At 38.5% G+C, this 20,190-nt stretch overlaps 1 long non-coding RNA gene across 50 annotated transcripts in view; it reads left to right on the top strand.

The window, feature by feature from the left end:
- The window catches only part of LOC147349207 (uncharacterized), a 70,541-nt gene that overhangs the window by 12,941 nt on the left and 37,410 nt on the right, over window positions 1–20,190 (top strand). For 34 of the 50 annotated variants that reach the window (XR_015149685.1, XR_015149659.1, XR_015149677.1 and 31 more), the window contains exons 3-4: window positions 418–545; window positions 723–814. This is a non-coding gene — a long non-coding RNA (uncharacterized LOC147349207). Of the gene's footprint in view, window positions 1–417; window positions 597–722; window positions 815–1,275; window positions 1,923–9,020; window positions 9,119–20,190 lie in introns of those variants that run through there. The other 16 variants (XR_015149696.1, XR_015149680.1, XR_015149690.1 and 13 more) reach the window with 5 other exon arrangements.

Below are 20,190 nucleotides of genomic sequence, written 5' to 3'. Positions count from 1 at the left end.
GGGAATTTCCAAGAAGCACTAATTTAGACTGCAAAGATTATGAGTATTTAGCGATGAAGAGATTAGAAGAGGATTTCACAAAGGGCACAAAGGAGATGAGATCTCTTTTTGAAAGGTGACTGAGATTCAGATGGTTGTAAAGCTCTGTGGCATTTCTAGCAGGAATAACGAGGTTTTGGATTACAAATGAAGAGAGTTGTGCTATTAATAATATGATCTGTGGTGACGAAGGAGAAAAAGGGTCCTAGCAGAGTATATGAGACTAGTTTATAGTTTTAATCACACAGAATCCTAAGGTGGTAAGTTTGGAACTCACAGCTTCAGTAAGGGAATTTGTACTTATTCTTTTGGTGGAAATTGCTGCATCTGAAGAGAAGCCTTAGCATCTTACTTGACTCTGCTCTGATTATATTTCAGGACTATCATGAAGATGCATTGAAAGTTACACACACTGGAGGAGTGTGATATCCCTTTCAGTTGGTAATCTTCCTGTCGTGAAAGTTGCTTGCCAGCTTTACTTTTGAATGAACACAGTAAACACCAAGGTGAAAATATCAATGAAAAAAATCTACTCTCCATACTATGTATATTTCCCTGTATGTTCTGAACCTGCTTATAGCCACCTACCACAGTAGTCTGTAGTTTCTGTTTGCCAAACTATTAAAAGTCTTAGTTACAATCATATTTTTTTTTCTACTGTTCTACCTTGACTTTCCCTTCAGCTCTTCTCAGGATTGAGATATGGAAAGATCCTTCTGTCCTTTACCACACAGTTCCTTTGTCAGGAATTCCAGGATTTCCTCCAAGTTTGCAAGTATGTATTTGACTTAATTCCTTAATTTCAACACTGACTGTTTGATTTTATGTTTTCCTACTTTTGTAATTAGGTTGACTCAAATAATAAATAAAGATTTTATTTATTTTTTACTTGAAATATAGTTGACATCAATATTACCTTAGTTTTAAGTGAAAACAGTGATTTGACATTTATATACATTATGGGCTTCCCCAGTGGCTCACATGGTAAAGAATCTGCCTGCAATGCAGGAGACACAGGTTTGATCCCTGGGTAGGGAAGATCCCCTGGAGAAGGAAATGTCAACCCACTCCAGCATTCTTGCGTGGAAAATTCCAAGGACAGAGTAGCCTGGCAGGCTACAGTCTTTGGGGTTGCAAAGAGTCACACATGACTGAGCGACTAACACACACATACATTATGAATTGATTACAACTGTAAGTTTTTTAACCAAATGTCACCATACATATTTATTACAGTATTATCAACTGTGTTGCTTGTGGTGAACATTACGTCTTGGTTACTCATTTGTTCAGTAGCTGGAGGTTTGTATTTCTGAATCCCCTTTACCTATTTTACCCAGCCCCCACCCAGTTCCCCTCTGGTGTGCACCAGTTTGTTATCTGTGTCTCTGACTCTGTTTCTCTTTTGATTTCCTTTGTCTTGTTTTGTAGAGTCCATATATAAGTGAAATTGCATGGTATTTGTGATTTCTCTGACTTATTTCACTTAGCATAATACTCTGTAAATCCATCCTTCTTGTGAAGGTTTGTCTTCCCAGTTCTAGTGCCACAAGCTAGGAAGCCTGACAAGGGGCTCAGACGCCTTACTCTCTAGGGTTAATGTCTGCGGTTGTGATACCCCTCCTAGTTGTGGGTTGCTGCACTAGGGTGAGGGTTCTGTGCCCCTCGTACCCATTTTCTTTTATATCTTTGATTGTAGAAAATGTATTCTGCTAGTCTTTAAGTCATTTTCAGAGATAATTATTCTATATGTAGTTCTATGTGTGTGTCCGTTGGAGAAGATGAGCTTGGGATTTTCCTACTCTGTCCACCATCTTGATCTTCTAGATCCAATCTGATAAAAATTATTTTCAATTAAAAAAACTTGTTTTTATCTTGTTCTCTATTTTCCTTTGTCAGTTTTATCTTGGATCACAGCTTTTTTTCTTACTGAATTACAGTGATAGGAATTCAGAGACATGGAATTAAAAAGAATATTGATATAATCATTGCTTCTGGAGAATTAGCATTACAGTACATATATGAGCTGAATTAGTTTTTTTTTGTTTTGTAGTAAAATATACATAACAAATTCAGACTTAAATTGAAGAAAGTGGGGAAAACCACTAGACCATTCAGCTATGACCTAAATCAAATCCCTTATTATTATACAATGGAAGTGAGAAATAGATTTAAGGGACTAGATGTGATAGAGTGCCTGATGAACTATGGATGGAGGTTTGTGATGTTATACAGGAGACAGGGATCAAGACCATCCCCAAGAAAAAGAAATGCAAAAAAGCAAAATGGCTGTCTGAGGAGGTCTTACAAATAGCTGTGAAAAGAAAAGAAGGAAAAAGCAAAGGTGGAAAGGAAAGATATACCCATTTGAATGCAGAGTTCCAAAGGATAGCAAGGAGAGATAAGAAAGCCTTCCACAGCGATCAATGCAAAGAAATAGAGGAAAACAGTAGAATGGGAGAGACGAGAGATCTCTTCAAGAAAATTAGAGATACCAAGGGAACATTTCATGCAAAGATGAGCTCGATAAAGGACAGAAATGGTATGACCTAACAGAAGCAGAAGATATTAAGAAGAGGTGGCAAGAATACACAGAAGAACTGTACAAAAATGATCTTCACGACCCAGATAATCAAGATGGTGTGATCTCTCACCTAGAGCCAGACATCCTGGAATGTGAAGTCAAGTGGGCCTTAGGAAGCATCGCTACAAACAAAGCTGGTGGAAGTGATGAAATTCCAGTTGAGCTCTTTCAAATCCTGAAAGATGATGCTGTGAAAGTGCTGCACTCAACATGCCAGCAAATTTGGAAAACTCAGCAGTGGCCACAGGACTGGAAAAGGTCAGTTTTCATTCCAATCCCAAAGAAAGGCAATGCCAAAGAATGTTCAAACTACTGCACAATTGCACTCATCTCACATACTAGTAAAGTCATGCTCAAAATTCTCCAAGTCAGGCTTCAGCGATACATGAACCATGAATTTCCAGATGTTCAAGCTGGTTTTGGAAAGGCAGAGGAACCAGAGATCAAATTGCCAACATCCGCTGGATCGTGGAAAAAGCAAGAGAGTTCCAGAAAAACATCTATTTCTGCTTTATTGACTATGCCAAAGCCTTTGACTGTGTGGATCACAATCAACTGTGGAAAATTCTGAAAGAGGTGGGAATACCAGACCACCTGACTTGCTTCCTGAGAAACCTGTATGCAGGTCAGGAAGCAACAGTTAGAACTGGACACGGAACAACAGACTGGTTCCAAATAGGATAAGGAGTACGTCAAGGCTGTATGTTGTCACCCTGCTTATTTAACTTCTATGCAGAGTACATCATGAGAAATGCTGGGCTGGAAGAAACACAAGCTGGAATCAAGATTGCCGGGAGAAATATCAATAACCTCAGATATGCAGATAACACCACCCTTATGGCAGAAAGTGAAGAGGAACTAAAAAGGGTCTTGATGAAAGTGAAAGAGGAGAGTGAAAAAATTGGCTTAAAGCTCACATTCAGAAAACGAAGATCATGGCATCTGGTCCCATCACTTATGGGAAATAGATGGGGAAACAGTGGAAACAGTGTCAGACTTTATTTTTTTGGGCTCCAAAATCACGACAGATGGTGACTGCAGCCATGAAATTAAAAGACGCTTACTCCTTGGAAGGAAAGTTATGACCAACCTGGACAGCATATTCAAAAGCAGAGACATTACTTTGTCAACAAAGATCCGTCTAGTCAAGGCTATGGTTTTTCCAGTGGTCATGTATGGATGTGAAAGTTGGACTGTGAAGAAAACTGAGTGCCGAAGAATTGATGCTTTTGAACTGTGGTGTTGGAGAAGACTCTTGAGAGTCCCTTGGACTGCAAGGAGATCTAACCAGTCCATCCTAAAGGAGATCAGTCTTGAGTGTTCATTGGAAGGACTGATGTTGAAGCTGAAACTCCAATACTTTGGCCACCTGATGCAAAGAGCTGACTCATTTGAAAAGACCGTGATGCTGGGAAAGATTAAAGGCAGGAGGAGAAGTGGACGACAGAGGATGAGATGGTTGGATGGCATCACCGACTCAATGGACATGAGTTTGGGTAAACTCCGGGAATTGGTGATGGACGGGGAGGCCTGGCATGCTGCAGTTCATGGAGTCACAAAGAGTGGGACACGACTGAGCGACTGAACTGAACCGAACTGATACATAAAAATTTATCATTAAGCATACAGTTCAGTGGCCTTAAGTGTATCCACATTGTTGTGTGACTGTTAACCACCATCCATCTCAGAACTTTTTCATTTTTCCAAACTAAAACTCTATACCCATTAAAAAATTCCTTATTTCCCCTCCCTACCCTAAACTAATTATTTTAATTTTACGTATTTTTGCATGTGTTTACTTGTTTTGCTTGCTGTTTTTGTAAATGAATATATGTTGAATACTACATATATGTATGGAACTGGCCAGATCAGGGTGAAATTAACATTTATAAAGAAGGCTGAGCAATTTGCCATTAGGTGGTTTCCTGGGTGACAGAGACTTGTATCATATTCTTTATCTTACATCTGCACTCCAGTCCGTGAAATGTGAAGAAGTACATAAGCTATTTTTTGTTTCAGAGTTTACCAGCAAAATGCCTAATTTTACCAGTCTGACAATTCTAAGCCAAGATTGAACTGAAATATTGCTTTGATTTCATCTGATATCTTGAGTACTTGAATGAACATATTGGCAAAATTGCTAAATGCAAAATGAATGGTAGCTTGATTATTTTTTTAAAGCCTGGAGAAATTTTTATATATGTATATATATATATATATATTTTTTGAGGTGTCCTCTTTTTCTTTCTTTCTCTTTTTTCTTTGTTATGTTCAGTTGCACCTCTTCCTTCTCCTGCCCTGTAGGTCACCTATTTCTCATGGTTTTTACCTTTAGTCTTTTGCTTAGAAATCTCACTTTTTTCAGTTCACGGATATCTTTGTGAGAAAATAACTCCTAAGTCTATATAGTTGCCTCTTGAACAGTATGTGTTTGAACTGCGTGGATCCACTTATATGTCGAGTGTTTAATAATACTACACAATTTGTGACTGGTTGAATCTGCAGGTACAAAACTACAGATACCAAGGGCTGACTATAAAGTTGTACATGGGTTTTTGACTGGATGGAGGATTGGTACCCATAACTCTGTGTTGTTTAAGGGTCAAGCTAAGCTAAGTCACTTCAGTCGTGTCCGACTCTGTGCGACCCCATAGACAGCAGCCCACCAGGCTCCGCCGTCCCTGGGATTCTCCAGGCAAGAACGCTGGAGTGGGTTGCCATTTCCTTCTCCAATGCGTGAAAGTGAAAAGTGAAAGTGAAGTCGCTTAATCGTGTCTGACTCTTAGCGACCCCATGGACTGCAGCCCACCAGGCTCCTCCGTCCATGGGATTTTCCAGGCAAGAGTACTGGAGTGGGGTGCCGTTGCCTTCTCTGGAGTTGGGCACTACTTGCCACTAAACAACAACTGGACAGCATGGTGCTAGGTACTGCTGCTGCTGCTAAGTCGCTTCAGTCGTGTTCGACTCTGTGCGACCCCATAGACGGCAGCCCACCAGGCTCCCCCGTCCCTGGGATTCTCCAGGCAAGAACACTGGAGTGGGTTGCCATGTCCTTCTCCAATGCATGAAAGTGAAAAGTGAAAGTGAAGTCGATCAGTCTTGTCCGACCCTCAGCGACCCCATGGACTGGCAGCCTATCAGGCTCCTCTGTACTGGAGTGGGTTGTACTGGAGTGGGTTGCCATTGCCTTCTGCAGTTTAAGGGTCAACTACATTCTTAACCCTAAGTCATAGTTCTAAATCTAGAACTGTCCTGAAATTTTCTCTTACATGATCTGGTATCACCTCAAACATATCTAATATTGGACTTAACATTTTTCCTGCCACTTTAATCCTCCTCTTTTCTCTCTCTCTCTCTTTTTTTTTTTTTTTCCAAAAATAGCACTGCTGTTTTTGTCATTACCTAAGTTTGACATTTAGCAGTGATTTGCTGCTTCTTTCTGAATTCAACTAGTCACCAAATCCTACCAACTGTTTCTATTATTATGATCATTGTAACATATGACCCTTTCCATTTTTATTGTACTCTAGCCAATATAGGGCCTAATCAGCTGATACCTAGGTTACTGCAGTTGTCCCCTACTGATAGAGTTTTTCTCTTGAGTCCCTTATACCACTTTTTTTTCTGTAATTCTCACATAAAAGTTGTGAATGTCTATTTTGGATTATATTTAATTATGTCCCACTTCTCTTTTTCATCGTTGTACTCCCCAGAAGCCTTGCAACAACTGAGCGACTGAACTGAACTGAAATGTTTTTAAGAATATGGTGTTCTAACTATAATTATGTATTTTGAACAGCAATGCCATGTTCTTTCATTCATTTAACAAATATTTATTGAGTGCTTATTATGTGCCAAGGATGTGTAGCTAAGGGTATAATAATCATTATAGCAATTAACAAACAAAAACTTATGACTCTGGTGGCTTATATTCCAGTGAGGTCATGCAATGACAAAGGAGCAAAATGCATAATGTCTTAGATGGTGATAACTGAAAAGGAGAAACAAGTAAATGAAGTGGGAAAACAGGGAGTATAGAGGGTGAAAGGTCCTAGGAAGGCCCTTCTGTAAAGGTGGCATATCAGTAAAGACTTGAAGAAAATGAGTGGGAAAGGCAGCAAATATCTGAGGAAAAGAGGTTTCCAAAAGGGAGCAGCAAGTGCAAAGGACCTTGGATGCAAGCATGTCTGGCATGATTGAATATTAGGGAGGAGTAGAGTGAGCTGGAAGATGGGTAATATTAATATAAATCAAAGGTCTATATTAGGAAGATAGGTATAGAGTGGAAAAATACAGATTGAGTGGGGCCTTGTAGGACACAATTAGGAGTGTTTTTTTTTTTTTTTTTTTTCTTTGAATGAAATGTTTAGCCTTGGGAAGATTTTGAAGTTACAAGTGACACGATCCTTCTTGTTAATAGAATCATTCTGGCAACTATAATTGAAAAGAGAGAGGAAGCAGGGAGATCAGATAGGAGCTTTGACACAGATCTCAGTGAGATATCATAGAGGCTCAGACTTCGGTGATTACAGTGGGAGTAGTGAGAGGTATTCTGGTTTGGGATATAGTTGAAATAGAACCAATAGAATTTTCTGGTGGGTTGGATGTGAAGAATGAGGGGAAGTGGACAGTCAAGAATTATTTGAAGTTCTTTTGGCCTGAGCAGCTGAAGAATGGAGTTACTATTAACTGAGATAGAGGTGCATCTGAGAGGAGCAGGTTTGGTAGTAGGTTTGATAGGAGTTAAGCTTTGTACATGCTAAGTTTGTGATCCCAGCTTGACATCCAAGCAGAGCAAAACTGTCCAGGTGAGTATGAAAGTCAAAGTCAAAGTCACTCAGTCATGTCCAAATCTTTGCGACTCCATGGACTATACAGTCCATGGTATTCTCCAGGCCAGAATACTGGAGTGGGTAGCCTTTCTCTTCTCCAAGGGATCTTCCCAACCCAGGGATTGAACCCAGGTCTCCTGCAATGAAGGCAGATTCTTTACCAGACCCAGGTCTCCCACAGTGCAGGCGGATTCTTTACCAGCTGGGCCACAAGGGAAGCCCAGGAATACTTGAGTGGGTAACTTATCCCTTCTCCAGTGGATCTTCCTGATCCAGGAATTGAACCTGGGTCTCCTGAATTGCAGACAAATTCTTTACCAACTGAGCTATCAGGGAAGTCCTATTAGGCTGAAATTTAGGAAGCAGTTCTGGGAGTCATCAGAATTGAGATAGTGTTTAAAACTATGAGACTGAGTCATCTGAAAATGTAGTAACAAAAGATTAAACTTTTGGTCTTTTTGTAGACAACATATGTGGGGGTCTTGTTTTTGTAAACTTTTTGAAATACTCTGTATCTCTGCTTAGTACATACCTCGAAAGGCTCCAGGTTCTCCTGGCCTTTCACAGTTAGTCTTGTATAAATCTCTTTTGTCAGTCACACTGGATCCTGTCACCACAGAATGATCTATTTCTTTAACAAACACCAATTATTCTTTCATTTTGTGAAAGTCTGCATATTTATTCCACTCCCCCTTTATCTTATCTGTGTTGTGAAGTTCATTATATTTTTATATGTGTCGTTTTTTCCCCTAATAAGCTAATGAAATCTGTAGCAGGAGTCATGATTTTTAATATTTTCTACAATGATCAGAAGCCCAGATCTCCTCCTCAGGGGATATCTTTGGAGAAAGCCTTTACAAACATTAGAAACCTGGGGGAAGCAAGGTGTTTAGAAGCATCTGGACATTAATTTTGGTTCCTCTCATTACATAAAAATTTGTAACTGATTGTGATCCTCAGATATACACTGTTGATACTATGTATAAAATAGATAACTAATGAGAACCTACTGAGAGAGTCAAGTCCTAGGCAGGTTGGTAAGAAGTCTGGGGTCCCCGAGGAGGGGAGAGGGGCCTGGGGTTCTCAAGGAGGAGGTAGAGGTCTGGAATTCTCAGTGAGGAAGAAAGAACAATTCTTTGTTTTTTTTTCTCTACATTCCTTAGTCTTAGTCACATAAAATGTTTTTTTAAGCCTGGAATTGATGATTCACACAACAAACAACTCAGTTTAAACTGGGTACTAAGGGTGATACAACAACAATGTATTCTGCTTGAGGACAGTTTCCTGAAAACCTTCTGACTAATCTTGTTATTGTAAAATGTTTATTATGGGAGTGGGTCAGGTAGGATCTTTCTTTTGTTAAGTTCTAATCCTGTTATCCTAAAATATAAATTGTGGGAGTGGGTCTGGTAAAATTTTTACAACCTTGAGACATTCTTTTGATTTATCATAATAGCTAATTTTAAAAGTGTATGATTCCCTTGCTAAAGACTAGCGAGTGGGGCACTCTCCACCCACCTCCACTGTCTAATGTCAGAAGGTTTCTCTGTCCTTTTTCACTGTAGTAAAACTCCTGCCACACAAGAGCCCTGAGTGGTCCACCCTGGTCTCTGGTCCTGAAGCTGAATCTTCTTCGGAGATCACAAATCCGACATCGTTCACTGTAAGCTATCACTACTACAGAGCACAGGGAGTTCTACTCAGTGTTCTTTGTTGACTTAAATGGGAAGGAAATCCAAAAAAGAGGAGATACATGTATGTATAAAGCTGATTCACTTTGCTGTATAGCAGAAACTAATACAACATTGGAAAGCAATTATACTCCAATAAAAATTTTTTAAACAGTGACCTCATTAGTACTGAGTTTGGCTCAGGAACCAGCAGGAACCCAGATGTTTGTAATATCTTCCCATTAAAGGGCATAACTTGTTAGAGATTGTTTTGCACAAAGTGGTGATGTAAGCCCTAAGCATAAAAGAGAGTTGGAACCAAGAGAATTGAGCTGGCCAAATATCGCAAGACCCTACCTTGTCCTCTCACTGGTAGTGCCTGACTCTACAGGCCAACGGAAGGTCTGCTGAGATATGCTACATTTGTCCCTGCTTTTAGTGGTACCCTCACTGCTGAGATTTGAATCTTTGGCTAAGTAAGTCAGGAGGTAAATATAAACTGATCTTGTGTGTGTTCCCTCTAATTCATAGCTGATAGCTAACATTTATTTAGGGTTTACTGCTCTGAACCACTCACAGTTCTAATGCTCTATTTGTATTAACTCTCAATCTTCATAAGATCATATGAATTAGCTATTTTTAGTATATAGCTATTTTTAGGTAAGAAAATTGAAGAAAAGAAGACCAAGTAACTTTACTTAATAGCACTATTAATACTAAATGGAGGAATGGAATTTGATCCCAGGAAGTTTTGATCCAGAACTTTAATTTTTAACTGCTGAAATACTAAAAGCCAATTTTAATTATTTCTTTTTGTCTTCTATTAGATGCCTCTATAATTTATAATATGCCACTATTTTTCTTGATCAGCTAAGGCAGTAAGTGTTGATGACCTGTCATTAAAGATTAGGCTTTAGGGAATTCCCTGGTGATCCAGTGGTTAGGATTCCCTGACTGCAGGGGAACTCTGTTTGACCCCTGGTCAGGGAACTAGATCCCACAAGCTGTGTGATGTGGCTTAAAAAAAAAAAAAAAAAAAAGATGAGGCTTTAGTTTATTTACACTACTCTTGTTCTACCCTAGTTTCCTTCAAATTTTATATGCTTAATTGATGTTATTTCCTGTTTCTGCAGCTCCAGTATACGTAAGCCTCTATTTTGTGTTCCATTAATTGTCAGCAGTATCTCTTATTTTCCTTTTTATAAAGCGAGACTATTATCAGTCATATCCTTTAACCTTTTTTCTGTCTTTTAACTTCTGTTAAATATGTTTACTTTAAAATGATCAAAGTTGATAATTATATTGTATTTAAAGAAGGCTAGAATATAAATATTATCAATTTTGATAATTTTAAAGTAGATATTTAACAGAACATTTATAATATTTAGATAAATGTAGATAATATTTATATTCTATTTAAATAAGGTGGACTTCCCGGTTAGCTTAGTTGGTGAAGAATCTGCCTGCAATGCAGGAGACCCCAGTTCAATTCCTGGGCCAGGAAGATCTGCTGGAGAAGGGATAGGCTATCCACTCCAGTATTCTTGGGCTTCCCTTGTGGCTCAGCTGGTAAAGAATCACCTGCAATGTGGGAGACCTTGGTCTGGTAAAGAATCTGCCTGTGATGCAGGAGACCCTTGTTCAGTCCCTGGGTTGGAAAGATCTGGGAAGGGAAAGGCTACCCACTCCAGTATTCTGGCCTGCAGAATTCCATGGACTGTATAGTCCATGGGGTCGCAAAGAGTTGGACACGACTGAGTGACTTTCACTAAAGAAGGCACTATAACATTATGGTTAAGAATGTAGATGTTGGAGCCAGGCCTCCTGGGTTCACATCCGACCTCTACCACATCCTGACTTTGTGATGTTGGCAAATTATTTCATCTTTTGTACCTCACTTTCCTCAACTGTGAAATGGGGATAATAATGATATTATTTCACAGGATTAGTGTTACGACTAACTGACTTATTATATGTAAAGTATTTAAAACAAGGCCTGGTACCTACTAAGTACTATATGAATGATTGCTATCAGTGTTATCATTATTCTGAAATCATAATGAACTCTTGCATGCTTTCAATTTATTCTAAAAGTTACAAATAGTACATCATGATTATATTTCTTTGTTTCTTGGTCCAAAATCATAACCTTAGCAATAAGGTTTTTAAGATCAAAGTCAAATGGGTTATATTTTCTTGTACACCATATATTTTAAAAATTATGTATATTTTAATTTTATTTATAATTGGATAATGAGTTTCTTTTGGAGCCCTTCCCAACCCCACTGAGTTTTGAATTATTTTTTTTCCTTCTTATTGACAAAAAGAATATTTTATCATATTCTCAAAATTACCTGACTTTTCTGTTATACTTGATGATAAAAACTCACTTCCTTCTTGGAGATGGTCCTTTCATAGTCTGTGAAAGATAAAATTGATAAATTGGACTTTATCAAAATTAACAACTTTTGCTTTATAGGAGATACGTTAAGACAATGAAAAGTCTGATTATACCTAGGAGATAATGTTTGCAAATCACATATCTAAAAAAAAAATGTATGTCTTGGATATATAACAGATTTTTAAAGCTCACCAGTGAAACAGTCAATTATTTTAAAACTGGACAGAAGATCTGAGTAGACACTTTAAACAAGATTTATGGATGCCAAAAACCATGTGAAGATAGTCAATATTATTTTTCACTAGGGAAGTGAGTGAAACAGTGAGGAGCTACATTGATTAGAATGGTTAAAATCCAAAAAATTGGGAGTACCAAATGCTGGTGCTCTCATGTGTGCTGGTAGAATGCACAAGGGTGTAGCCGCTTTGGAAGACATTCAGCAATTTCTTATAAAATTAAACACAGACTTGTCATATGACCTAGCACTGCACTCCTAGGTATTTAGCAAGTGGATTTGAAAATGTATTTACATACAAAAACCTATGTGTGCTTTATTCACAACTGCTGTCTTTTTTTCATAATCATCAAAAAAGTGGAAGCAACCAAGAAATTCTTCAGTAATAGGTAAACAGATAATTAAAGGATGGTACAGCTATACAATGGGTATGAAAAGCAGGAATAACTATAGATTAATGCTGCAACTTATTTTGTATATTCAACAAGTATGGAATATGAATATGAATACTCATTCAGTGAGTATGTAAAACTCCAATACTTTGGCCACCTAATGTGAAGAACTGACTCATTGGAAAAGACCCTGATGCTGGGAAAGATTGAAGGCAGGAGGAGAAAGGGACGACAGAGGAGGAGATGGTTGGATGGCATCACAGACTCAGTGGACGTGAGTTTGAGTTGGTGTAAGCTGTAAGAGTTGGTGATGGACAGTGAAGCCTGGCCTGCTGCAGTCCATGAGGTCGCAAGAAGTTGGACATGACTGAGTGACTGAACTGTACTGAATGCTACAATATGAATGCATCTTAAATGCATTTTGCTGAATTAAAGAAGCTGGAGACTGAAAAGGCTACATACGAAATGATACCATTCACATGGCCTTTTAGAAAGGGCAAAACTATAGGGATGGAAAGCAGATCAGTGGCTGTCAGAGGTTTGAGGAAGGGGGAGTGTTTGACTTGGGGAAACGGGAGTTTTTAGGGTGATGAACTAAACTGTTGTGGTGGACATACGATGGTACATATTCTTTAAAATTCATAGAACTCTATAGCATAAAAAGTTAATGTATGCAGATTAAAAAAATCAACCAGGAGTTTGAGGGATCCCAAAATGGAATGCAGAGTAATAAAAGAATCTAACAAATATTTTAGAAATGTATATGACATAGTCTCACTGAAGGAATGGGTAAAAAAATGCTTGATGTGAATAACTTTGGAAAAGAATGTTTTGACTCAGAATATGTAACATTAAAGACAAAAGTATACATAAACACTGTGCTGTCATTGATAAAGTTGTTTCTCACAGGGGTGCAAATAATTCTGAAACCACTATACAAGTGTACTGGGAATGAATGAGTGTGTAAAAGTATGGTGGCTGATAGCCAGGTTTCTCACCATTGGAAAGGGAGATTGGAGATAAGCATGGGGAAATGCTACAATGAACATAGTAGCTGACTGTTAAGATCATCAAAAGTAAGGTCTTTAGAAACTGTCTCCAGAAAAAGGTGGGAAAACATGATCACTAAATATGATATCCTGAATGGGATCTGGAACAGAAAGGACATTAGGGAGAAATTAGTGAAATCCACGTTAAATGTGTAGTGTGAAGAAATGAAAGTATTAGTTGCTCAGTCATGTCTGTTTGCAACCTGATGGACTGTAGCCTGCCAGGCTTATAAAGTAAGATGTTAATAATATGGGAAACTGGTATATGGGAACTCTGTACTATCTTGATAACTTTTCTATAAATCAAGCTTTAAATTAAAAGCTTGTTTAAAAGTTAGTTTAAATTAAAAAACCTCAGTAAACAACGTTTAACTTACTATGATTATATAATGCAGAACCAAATAGCTTATACTATTATTACATTTTTTTTGTCTCTGTGTCCAAAATCATGACCCTAAAGAGAATATTTCTAGGATCACGGTCCAATAGATTACTTTTTTTCTTCTACTACATACATTTCTCAAAATTATATAATAGTTCAGTTTTCTTTATAGCTGCATCTTTGACTTTCATATATAGCTTTTTTTCCTCTCTAGAATTTAGAATTACTGTTTTTTTCTTCTAAATGATATAAGAATAAAATACCTTCATTATATTCTCAAAATAATCTGGTTTCTCTGTCATACTTAGTTTTAAGAATCCACTTTCTTCTTGGAGACAGTCTTTTTAGAGGCTTTTGTTTTAGTGTGAGATTTGTTATTCTCTAGGTCTGCCACGTGGTTGTCATTCTGGATCTTTCCTTTCTGTGTCATTGGACTAGATATTCTATTTCTTAGATCCTATGTTTTGTCTCTCACTTCATTTTGCTGAACTGCATCCTTGATGTCTTCAGAACATTGCTTAATAACAAATTTTAGGGTTGATCTGTGTGTGAGAGTGTTTTTGCCTGATCTTTATAGTTGATGGAGCTGTGGGTATAGAATTTTAAGTTCAAAGTTACAAACATTTTTTCTTCAGAACTTTGAAGGCGAAGCACATTGCCTTCAAGCAGTTTGTGTTGTTACCAAGAAGCCTGAATGCTGCTTATTTCTTACCTTCCAGAAGCTTTTAAAATATTTTTCATATATGCCTTATACTAAAGAATAAGTTTCAAGAATGTATCTAAATAAGGATCTTATTTTTATTCATTTGATTGGTGTTTGGTATATAGCTTTTCAATATAAAGACTTGCATTTTACTTAAGTTCTCTGAAATTTGCTTCTATTTAATTATTTCCTCCTCTATATTTTCTTGATTTTCTCTGTCTGGAACTTCTGTTTATCTGACATTGAATCTTTTAGATTTATATTCCATTTTTTATATCATTTGTTCCATATTTTCCTCTTTCTTTTTGCTGTATGTTCTAGGAAATACCTTTGCCTTTATTTTCTAGTCCTTTCAGAATGTTTTCAGCATTCTTTATAAGGATGATGAACTCTTGACTGAGGTCATGGGGGCAGTGAGCCTTGTGTGTCTCTCATCCTATCATCAGGCTAACCTAGACTTGTTTACATGACAGATGCAAGGATCTAAGTGAGGTAAGCAGTACTGGAAACACTTCTGAACTATACACTTTGAACTGGCTGAGAAATTAACACTGTCACTCTGTTGGACCCTTTTGACCAAAATAAGTCATAAAACCAGCCCAGATTCAAGAAATATTTGGTAAATATTTTGTTTATATTTTTTCTTTCACTGTGAAGGAGCTTTTTAGTTTGATGTAATCCCATTTATTCTTGCTTTTGTTGCTTATGCTTTTGGTATCATATCCATAAAATCATGGTCACATCCAATATCAAGGAGCTGTTACCCTATGTTTTCTTCTAGGACTTGTATAGTTTCAGGTCTTAAGTTTAGCATCCTTTTTGTCATCAGACCACTTGAGTCTGAAATGAATGTTGCAGTTCTGTAAGGTGTCTTATGGAAGTTTTGCAGAAAATTTGGAGAATCTTTAATCTGTATAATGGAGAGTGGCCTTTATCACCAGTCACCAGTGTCATATTTTGCAGTGTTCTCTTCTTTCCCCCTAACTCCTATCTGGATCACTACCCAGACACAATTGCCTTTATTTATTTATTTATTCATTTTTTGCATATGTCTCCTTTTGGCAATAGCCAAATAAATACATTTGCTCACTCTTGAGAATATTATACAAGATTCTAATCTACTTGTCCAAATGGTACCTGTTGTAGATACAAGACCTTCCAGTGTTTTCTGAACAAAGGAAAATTACCTTGACTTATTTTCTTTTCAGTAGAATGGGGAAATTTTTTGTGTGTGTGTGAAGTCTTTTGGGTGCATTGAGGTTTCTCTGGGAACAATTTTGGGATAAAGAAACTACTGCATAATCAAAAGAACATGAATATTTCTGCTGTCCAACTGTCTATAAGATTTTGCCTAAAGATTTTTCTTTGAAAAGGGCTATTAAATAGAGCTGCTAAAATAAATAATTAAAAGATAATGTAAATTTCAAAGTAGACTGCAGTAGCAAATTGATAAATAGGACTTTGGGCTGAGTTCTCAGAGCTGAGAACAGAGCATATTAGTGCCTATAGGTTTTAGAGCACGATATTACCTGATCTGTGTAGAGCTTGTTATGGTCACAGTTCTTGCTGGGGAAGCAGTTCTAGGCAGTCCTTGCAGATGTGGCTCAATGCAGTGCCACGGGACTTGTCCAGCTCATCAACAGCTGACTGGTGATGGTTGGACTTAGTACTCCATCCCTCCAGCTGTAGCCAGCCAGGGCCTATGAGGTGCTGCCACGAAGGCACTGCTGGCATAAGGGAAATGGTCATTTGCTGGTTAATGAAACTTTTTCTTTTTTTTTTTTAATTTAAGCAGAAGTTACATTGATATAGGCAGTTGGTTATAGGAGCAAGAATCAGGAAATGCAAGTAAATAACTGAGTCATATCAGTGTTGAAATAATAAAAAAGAGATCCACCAACTCCTGCTACAACTGCCTGAATCTAAATCTTAAAAAATGTTTTTTTCATCTGATCAGGTTCTATTTAAGTTTGATGTACGCTTGTTTTCAAGCATAAGTGAGATTTAGGATACTAGAAGTAATGCTCATGTTTTGTCAGTTTATAGGAGACATTATTTCCTACCTCATTCTTCATACATATCTACTTATCTGAGTGGCTCCAGTTGTTGCACTAGTGATTCTGTTTGAAATTTCCACTATAATCCTTGTCCACTTGAGCTGTAAGAACTGACAGCATCTTCAGTTGTCATCATGACTCCTTTAGGCATAGAAAGCGCAGTTAAGATTTTGTATCTGTTAGGAAAGGAAGGCTTGGTAAGATAGTGTTTATTTTACAGAGTAATAATCTTTTATCTGAATGTTGTTCTCAATTCTGTTCCAGAAAGTGTCACTGGCAAATAAAAACTTCACTTCTTTTAAAAATATTCTTCTAAAGAGAAAACATATAATAGGGAGTCAGGATTCCATAGAGTTCATGCTATTGGTTTCTAGTGGGCTTGAAATAAGAGATTTACCTGTGGTTATATAGAAATCTAGTAGGTGAAGTTGGAGAGAGAGAGAGAAGAGAGGGGAGGGAAAGGGAAACAGACCGGGAGAGGGAGGAAGAGCAGAAGAGAGGAGAGAGCATCTGAGAGAACACAGTCTTCTTTTCCAGGTTTATGCTTTTCCCATGAACCTGAGAGAATAATCTGGCCTGTATTAACAACCGCAGGCCCTCACTGAGTTTCTGAAGATTTTCTGGAGAGAAATTGTGTTGATATTCTCATGATCACTACCACCTCTGACTGTCAAGTAGATACTGGGGAAAACCTTCTCTCTCCCCAAGGTAAAGGTGGGGTGTGTAAATTAGAAATATAGAATGTGCAGGGAACCCCAGCCTGACCTTTTCTTGCTTTTCTTCCTGGTAGCTTTTCTCTCAGATACCACTGAAGTGACACCTTCTGACAGCCTCTCTGTGACAGTGCCTCTTGGATGACTTCTTGTTGGCTGTCATCATAGGGGCCTGCCTTTAGCAGTTGTAGTTCTTTAGAGTCCCCAGTAATTCCCAGCTGCAGCTGTTCCCCGTGGTAGTGTTACACCTGGTTTGACCCTAGGCCTCTTGCTTACTCCTGTAGAAACATCGGGTGTTCTCAGCCTTGCTTTTAGCCTCAACTCTCACTAATTACTTCCTTCCTGCTCTCCTACCTTAATGGACTTACTCATACCAATATAGTGGTTTCCCAAATATAACCCACTGTTTGATACCTGCTCCTCTTCATGTCAGTGCCCAACTTTGGTTCAGGGGTTACTTATTTCTGTGATTTCCCAGGTAGAATTAACTACTGCCTCCTTTGTGCTCCGGACAAGGCAATGGCACCCCACTCCAGTACACTTGCCTGGAAAATCCCATGGATGGAGGAGCCTGGTAGGCTGCAGTCCATGGGGTCACTAGGAGTCGGACACGACTGAGCGACTTCACTTTCTCTTTTCACTTTCACTCATTGGAGAAGGAAATGGCAACCCACTCCAGTGTTCTTGCCTGGAGAATCCCAGGGACGGGGGAGCCTGGTGTGCTGCCGTCTATGGGGTCACACAGAGTCGGACACGACTGAAGCGACTTAGCATAGCATTCTTTGTGCTCCTCATCTGTTCTTTACAACATCTATCATAGCATCTGTAGTTCTTTGTCGTTTATGTCTCCCTTGAATGGAGCAGAAATGAATTATCCCCACCAAGCCCTGCACAAATTTCAGATTCTTGAGCAAATGTTGTTCTTTTAAGCTACTAAATTTGGGGGTAATTTGTTTTGCAGTCATAGAAACTGAGTTAGATTTTGGTATTTGGAGGTGGTTGCCATGTGACAGAAACCTCAAAATGTAGTGGTGACTGAAGCTAAACTAGATAGGACTAGACAGTGGGCAGAAGGTGGGAGGACATTGAAGAGAGTGTTAGTGGAAGCCGAACGGTCAAGGAGGATTTCAGTGAAGGTTTAAAGGAAAGTGAGGAAGTATCATTGAGAGCAGGAGAAAAGATCCTTGTTACGTAATAGCAGAAGGTTTAGCAACATTGTCACTTATGGTAATGTGTAAAAGAGAAAATGGTTATAATGAATTACACAAATTCACAGGTGTTGTCTGGCTGTTTCTTGCTGCTTATAGTAAACTTGACAGGAGGAAGTGCTGTGGTGTGATGGCTTGTATCCCTCAAAATTCGTGTGCTGATGACCAGTGTGAAGGTGTTAGGAAACGGGGAGGTACTTAGGGAAGTCCTTAATTCTGAATGGTGGAGCCCTCAAGAATAAGAGACCATGCAGAGCTCCCTAGCCCTTTCCACCATGAGATAACACAGTGAGAAGGTGGCAGTCTGCCCCCCGGAACGTTCTGGCCTTCACCAGAACCTAACCATGCTGGCACACTGATCTTGGACTTCCAGCCTCCACAGCTGTGAGAAATTAATTTTTGTGGTTTATGAGCCACCAAGCCTCTGGCCATTTCATTAATAGTAGTCCAATTAGACTAAGAGAGAGAAGCTAAGGAAAGAATTGTTAAAGGAACCAGAACTTCCTGAGTTTGAAAATAAAACTCTTTTTTTTCTAGTTTCTCCAGGTGGCAGACAATTTCCAAATTAAGAAAAATCTTATGGAAAGAGATTAAATCTAGAGTATTGTGATTTACTCTAGATTCACATGGTTTAACTATGAAACCAAGGAGTGATTGTGACACTCTTTGATAAGGCCTCAGGAAATTTAATGTCATGCCTCACCAAGGCAAGAAGTCTATCTTGAGGATATACCATGCCTCACACATCTTTACTAAACGAAAATGTCCTCTAAGAATTTTAACAGAATTGTCTCTCAGGATACCTAGAGAAAGCTCAAGGACATATACTGCAATTTATGAGTGTGATTTTTGTCTGATGGAGTGGATTATAAATTGATTCACAAGAAATCTACACAGTTAAAAGATTTTATTTTTAGAGAAGTTTTAGGTTCACAACAAAATTCAGCAGAGAGCACAGAGAATTCCCACATACCCCCTGTCCCTCTCGTATACACCTGAATAGCACCTTTGGTAAAATCGATGAACCTGAACATTGATGCATCATTATCACCCCTGGTTTATAGTTTACAGAAGGTTTCACTCTTTTGTATATTCTATGTTGTTGTTCAGTTGCAAATTGTGTCTGACTCTCTGCAATCCTACGAATTGACATGTATCCACTATTGAAGCCCTTAAAAATCCTCTGTGCTTTGTCTTTTCACCTGCCCTATCCCAATCCCTTGTTGTTGTTCAGTCACCAAGTCATGTCCGACTCTTTTTGACCCCATGAATTGCAGCATGCTAGGCTTCTCTATCCATCACTATTGCCCTCAGTTTGCTCAAACTCATGTCCATTGAGACAGTGATGCCATCCAACCATCTCATCCTCTGTCGCCCCCTTCTCTTCTTGCCCTCAATTTTCCCCAGCATCAAGGTCTTTTCCAATGAGTCAGCTCTTTGCATCAGGTGGCCAAATTATTGAAGCTTCAGTTTCAGCATCAGTCCTTCCAATGAGTATTTAGGGTTGATTTCCTTTAGGATTGACTAGTTTGATCTCCCTGCTGTACAAGGGACTCTCAAAGGTCTTCTCCAACACCACAGTTTGAAAGTGTCAATTCTTTGGCACTCAGCCTTCTTTATGGTCCAACTCTCACATCCATCCATATATGACTACTGGAAAATAGCTTTGACCATAGCTTTGACTATACAGACCTTTGTTGGCAAAGTAATGTCTGCTTTTTAATACACTGCCTAAGTTTGTCATAGCTGTTCTTCCAAGGAGTAGGCATCTTTTAATTTCATGGCTGCAGTCATCATCCACATTGATTTTGGAGCCCAAGAAATTAAAATCTGTCACTGTTTCCACATTTCCCCCATCTTATTTGCCTTGAAGTGCTGTCATCTGCATATGTGAAGTTCTTGATATTTCTCTGAGCAGTTTTGAT

The sequence above is a fragment of the Bos grunniens genome, chromosome 21 (genome assembly GCF_055505025.1).
Source record: "Bos grunniens cultivar Pamir isolate PY7600 chromosome 21, Bosgru_T2T1.0, whole genome shotgun sequence".
Lineage (NCBI taxonomy): Eukaryota > Metazoa > Chordata > Mammalia > Artiodactyla > Bovidae > Bos > Bos grunniens.
The sequence above is the reverse complement of the archived record's forward strand: the minus strand, read 5'-3'. Positions and strand labels throughout refer to the sequence as shown.